This window comes from Nerophis ophidion, linkage group LG15 (assembly GCF_033978795.1).
Source record: "Nerophis ophidion isolate RoL-2023_Sa linkage group LG15, RoL_Noph_v1.0, whole genome shotgun sequence".
Classification (NCBI taxonomy): domain Eukaryota; kingdom Metazoa; phylum Chordata; class Actinopteri; order Syngnathiformes; family Syngnathidae; genus Nerophis; species Nerophis ophidion.
The window spans coordinates 15,475,190-15,481,189 of NC_084625.1; the positions used below are offsets into that span (position 1 = coordinate 15,475,190).

Here is a 6,000-nt window from a genome sequence, read left to right on the forward strand (position 1 = left end):
AATTGCTATGTGCCTTATTCTTGCTAAAAAAAAAAAACACACATCGAAAACGTCATCAATCAGTCAATGTTATGCATGATAAGTAATATAATTTCCAATTTTGATATTAGTTGGTAAGGTAAAGGATAACTTACATTTGCTTGGCTCTTTTGTGGCTTCATCTTGTATGTCATGTGGGCCTTTTTTCTTTAGAAACTTTCGACAATTCCTGTCTGAATATTTCTATAGCTGTCAAAAAAAAAATATTAGAACCAGTGTACATGCGTCCATAGAGTGTGTATTCGATGTACTATAAGCTTAAAATTTTCAAACATTTTTGAATTTGTTATTTTTGGAGAAACCCTTTTTTCAATCTCAGGCATCTGTTTGGACACCTATTGCTTTATGCCTTATTCTTGCTAAAAAATAAAAATAAAAAAAAGACACTTTCATTAATTAGTAAATGTTATGGATGATGAGTAATATAATTTCCGATTTTGATATTAGTTGGTAAGGTAAAGGATAACTTTGAGAGGACAACTTACCTTTGCTTGGCTCTTTTGTGGCTTCATGTTGTATGTCATGTGGGCCTTTTTTTTTTATATATACACTTTGGACAATTCTTGTCTAAATATTTCTATAGCTGTGAAAGAAAAACAATTAAAACCAGCGTTATGTCTCCATATAGTGTATATACATCACATTACAAGCTCAAAACTCACATACAATTGTGAAATTGTTATTTTTGGAGAAAGCCATGTTATTAATTTCAGGCATCTGTTTGGACAGCTATAGCTGTGTGGCTTATTTTTTTCTAAGAGAAACCCCAAAAAAAGCATTGAAGTCATTAATCAGTCAATGTTATGCATGATAAGTAATATAATTTCCAATTTTTATACTAGTTGGTAAGGTAAAGGATAACTTTGAGAGGACAACTTACCTTTGTTTGGCTCTTTTGTGGCTTCATGTTGTATGTCATGTGGGCCCTTTTTTTAGACATTTTGGACAATTCCGGTCTAAATAATTCTATAGCTGACAAAGAAAAATGATAAGAACCAGCATACATGTGTCCATTTAGTGTATGTATAACGTATTTCAAAATCAAAATTCAAATGCAATTTTCAAATTGTTATTTTTCGAGAAAGCCAATTAGAGATTTTTTTTTAGTTGCAGGCATCTGTTCGGACACCTATTAATACGTACCTTATATTTGCTAACAAAAATTAATTTTAAAAAATCGAAAATGTATTTAATCAATCTTTAATCAGTCATCGTTATCATTGATAAGTTATATAGTTGTAGGCAATTTTAATACTAGCAGGTAAGTTGAAGGCTGTTAAAATCACAGTTAGGTAAGTTAGTGGGTGGATAAATGTTAATGGAAAGTGCGGTGCATTCAAGGGGCATGGGAGATATAAATTATTTATAATGCTAGCAATGAAGCTAAAGAGTTCATATTTAACTTAACTTAAAAATCCTATGAGGGCTTAGTTTGAAACTTTGAAAATTAGCAATAAGCTCAAGCTACAAAGTACAGTGTTATTTTTAACACTTCAAGAACTAAGACAGAAATGTATAGATTTTAGTAGTAGTGTCTCATAGCAGCCCTGGTGCGTTAACGAGGCCTTTGGACATTAAAAGAGCTTTATTATTAATACTAGCAAAAAAGAGTGTTTTTTTACATCCTATCAATTCAAATATTAAGATAGGTATTTACAGTGTTTTACTATTGACAGCAGCTAATGAATGTGTCCATCGTGTTCATGTCCAGTATAACTTACAATGGCATTCTTTTTGTACTGTTTCAGAAAAACGAATTCCTCAGTAGATGCACCAAAACGTCACCGTGGAGTTATTGAGTACTGATATTAGAGTCTCAAGTATTAGGACAGGAGCCGACAATGGGGAAATCAATCAATCAATCAATGTTCATTTATATAGCCCTAAATCACTAGTGTCTCAAAGGGCTGCACAAACCACAACACAACCCACTACAACATCCTCGGTAGGCCCACAGAAGGGCAAGGAAAACTCACACCCAGTGGGACGTCGGTGACAATGATGACCCAGTTGGACGTCGGTAACAATGACGACTATGAGAACCTTGGAGAGGACCACATATGTGGGCAACCCCCCCCCCCCCCCCCCCCCCCCCTAGGGAAGCGAAAGCAATGGATGTCGAGCGTGTCTAACATGATACTATGAAAAGTTCAGTCCATAGTGGATCCAACACAGCCGCGAGATGATGTGGTTGCAGTGCAAATTCAGAAAGTCCACAAGAAATAAGGTAACAACACATGAAAACCAGAGTCTGACATTAAAAGGGTCATTATATGATATTTTTCTCCATTTAAACCACTTCCTTTTGGTCTACATAACATGTAATGGTGGTTCTTTGGTCAAAATGTTGCATAGATGATGTTTTACAGACCATCTTCAAGCCACTTTTTGACCGGTTTGTTAGGATGCTGCGTTTTTGTGGGGGGTCTTATTTACGTGCCTCCACTTTGACAGCATCTTCTCCCCGACATTCATGCTGTAGCTATTAGCGCTTCTATAGCAAGTCTACTGATGGATAAAAGTTTGAACTATACTGTACTTTGTATTAGAAATGGCATGTACAAGACAGTCTGCCCCACAACAAGAGGATAGAGGTGGGGGGGGGGGGGGTGTTATCAACTATAGTTAGGACTACAATGGCAGACTCACTCAAATAACTTTAGATAAATCAATACCATCTACACCAGGAGAAAGAAAAATACACTTGGGGGGAATTCGAAACGAGCCGTTTGGAGGAAGTATGAAAAAAGGCAAGATTGTTTTATAAATATCCCCGCTATGCCTCCACAGTTTGATTTGATATTTTTGGGACTTATGCAGATCCTAAATATATAACAGGTAAGAAAATGTCATGATCTGTGGTCTGGGTCATGTTTTTTGTTATTTTCTGTTAGATTAAGACTCCATTAGTTCCTGTTTCTGCGATGAGGTGGCGACTTGTCTATGGTGTACACCGCCTATCGCTCGATTGAAGCTGAGATAGGCACTCGCGACCCCAAAAGGGAATAATTTGAAGAAAATGGATGAATTGATAGTTCCTGTTTTTGTGCACCCTTGTTTTTTTCAGGATCCATGACGATTTACTATTTTCACTTGCCTCTTGCGTTCGGGTCACACCTGTCACTAATCAAGAGACTAGTATTTAAGCCTGTCGTTGCCAGTTAGTAAGTCTGGCGACATTGCTCTGTTCATGCCATAGTTTCATGCCCTTTTCTTGCCACAGCAAGTCTCGCCTGTTTTCACGCGATTCCATAGTTTCATGTTTCATGTCCTAAGTTTTTTGCCTTAGCTTCCGCGTGCGATAGGCACGCTCGCCTTCGGGTGGTTTTCTGTTTGTTTGTTTTTTTAGTACCCTTTTGAGTTTTTGGTATTAAAAATGTTCCTACCTACTACTGTGGTCCGAAAAAGTCAGTTTGCATCCCGGGAGAACAATCCTCGCAGTAAGTTGCGAAAACCCCCTCATCGTGATAGAAAAGTTGGTTTTGCATAATATAGCCACTTTAAATTTAGGTTATGACTGTCATGTCTTGGTGATCATGTTTAGTTTGGCTATGTTCTGTTTGTTTTTTGCACTCTGTCAGTTCCTGTTTTTTCACTCCCTGCTTTGTTTCCATGACAACCCATTAGTTTTCACCTGTCCTCATTTCACGCACCTAAATCATTTGGACTCGCGCACCTGTGGTTAATCACGTCACTTCCATTTAAGCCTGTAGTTGCCAGGCAGTCAGCCTGGCGACATCACCCTCCACACACCCTTGTTATTCATGCTGATGATCCATGCTGCTCTTTTTCATGCCCTTTTCTTGTTCCAAGTAAGTTTTCTTTATTTATGCCATAGTTTGAAAGTTTTGTTTTATGTCCATAGTTTTGCCTTTGTGGTAGTTTTGTTTTCTTAGCCAAGTTTTGAACCTCTGCTGAGAGCACCTTTCGTTTGTTCCTTTTTTTCGAGTTAAGATTTAAATCATGTTTTTACCTTCACGCTGCCATGATCTATGTCTTGAATCATGTCATATTCTGGTTTTGGTTCTGTTTTGTATGTCATCCTGTTATTTGGCTTCCTTAGTTCCCGGTGGCACTTCCTGTTTTGTTTCTGTTTCCTTAGCAACACATTTGTGTCACCTGCCTTCTGTTTGATCACGCGCACCTGCCGTTGATTCTTGATTATCTCCTTATTTAAGACCTCCTTTGTTTGCCTTTCGTCCTCGGACTCTTCTGTGACGCTTAGCTGGCATAATGGTGATGTTTTGTTCTCTCGTGGTGCAGCGGAGATGGAACACAGCGTAAAGGTAGGAATAAAGATGTATTTACACTAAGGAACACTATAACAGTGGGGGGGTATTTTTATTTTATTTTATTTTTTTATTTTATTTTTTTCCCTTTGTCATAAAAAAGGGAGGTTGTAGTCATGAAAAGGGATGGTTTTTCTGGGTTGGTGCACTAATTGCAAGTGTATCTTGTGTTTTTTATGTTGTTTTAACTTTAAAAAAAATAATAATAATTTTTTTATTTTTACGCTTAAATAATGTCTCTGATTAGTGCTTGAGAAACAAGTGAGCGTCCCGAACCCCAATCAGAGGCAGGTGAAAACAATAAGTAGCCATGGTGACTAAACAATCTCAAGGGTGCACAACAACAGGAGCTAAGGGAGTCCAAAACCAGCAGAAAATAACAAAAGCATGATCCGGGCAACAGATCATGACAAAAAGGGTCATATTATTTTATTTTTTTCTCCATTTAAAACACTTCCTTGTGGTCTGCATAACATGTAATGGTGGTTCTTTGGTCAAAATGTTGCATAGATTAGGTATTACAGACCACTTTCTGACCGTCTTGTTAGGAAGCTGCGTTTTATGGGCGGTCTTATTTACGTGTCTCCACTTCGACAGGGTCTTCTCCCCGCCATCAATCCTGTAGCTTTCAGCGCTTCTATAGCGAGTCTACTGACAGATAAAAGTTCGAACTCTACACTACTTTGTGTTACCAGCGGAGGATGCATGTGCATGTACGAGCCAGTCTGCCCCACAACAAGAGTATAGAGGGAGGGAAAAGGAACTTATTGTTCACAGCGCAAATCTCACCTGGGAAAAAACATCACACTTGGAGAAAATTCCAAACAGCTCGTTTTTTTTTTCCCCCTTGTCATGAAAAAGGGAGGGGGTTTTGTGTTGGTGCACTAATTGCAAGTGTATCTTGTGTTATGTTGTTTTAATTAAAAATAAAAATAAGATTTTATTAAAAAATTATAAAAAAATATAAAAAATTATTCTGAGGCCCGGTGGTTGGGGACCACTGCACTATAAAACAAACTAAGAACAAAGGCACCAGCACAAAGGCACTTAGAGAAAACAAACAGAAAGCGCTATCATGTAAATTAGGGACATAAACGGGGCAGGAATAGCGTGGAAGCTAACAAGTAACAAAAGTGCGTTATCACAATGCGGGAAGAGCAACATCATCTGTTGCATAGAAGCAAATAAGAGTCCGAGAAAGAATGGCAAATGAAGGCAGGCTTATATAAGGAGATAAAACGGAAGGCAGGTGACACAAATGCGTTGCTAAGGAAACAGACACAAAAAAGCAAGTGCTACCAGGAACTAAGGGAGCCTAATAATAGGATGAAATAAAAAACAGAACCAAAACCAGAATATGACATGATTCTAGACGTGGATCATGACACTTGCCATGTCCGATCTAGTCGCTTTGCACCACGGGAAAACAAATCACACCAAAGTCCCAGTCCTGACAATGACGCAGTACATCGAATGATGCGGACACATTTGTTACTGCATACTTTCTGATACTTTTCTGCTCTGGAGAATTTATATATGTTAATATTGCATATATTACTAACACTAGCAAAAGGGAGTGTTTTTTTACATCCTATAAATTCAAATATTTTACTATTTACAGCAGGGAATGAATGTGTCCATCATGTTCATGTCCAGTATAGTTGATACACAT

The 6,000-nt window shown here is 37.8% G+C and overlaps 1 long non-coding RNA gene across 2 annotated transcripts in view; it reads right to left on the reverse strand.

Annotated features, from left to right (window-relative positions):
• LOC133569830 (uncharacterized) overlaps positions 1-721 on the reverse strand; it is a 46,799-nt gene extending 46,078 nt beyond the window's left edge. The window contains exons 1-3 of one of the 2 annotated variants that reach the window (XR_009809929.1): positions 525-721; positions 313-398; positions 135-228 (exon numbers count right to left, since the gene is read on the reverse strand). This is a non-coding gene — a long non-coding RNA (uncharacterized LOC133569830). The remainder of the gene's footprint in view (positions 1-134; positions 229-312; positions 399-524) is intronic. The other variant, XR_009809928.1, reaches the window with a different exon arrangement.
• Positions 722-6,000: the final 5,279 nt, after the last annotated feature.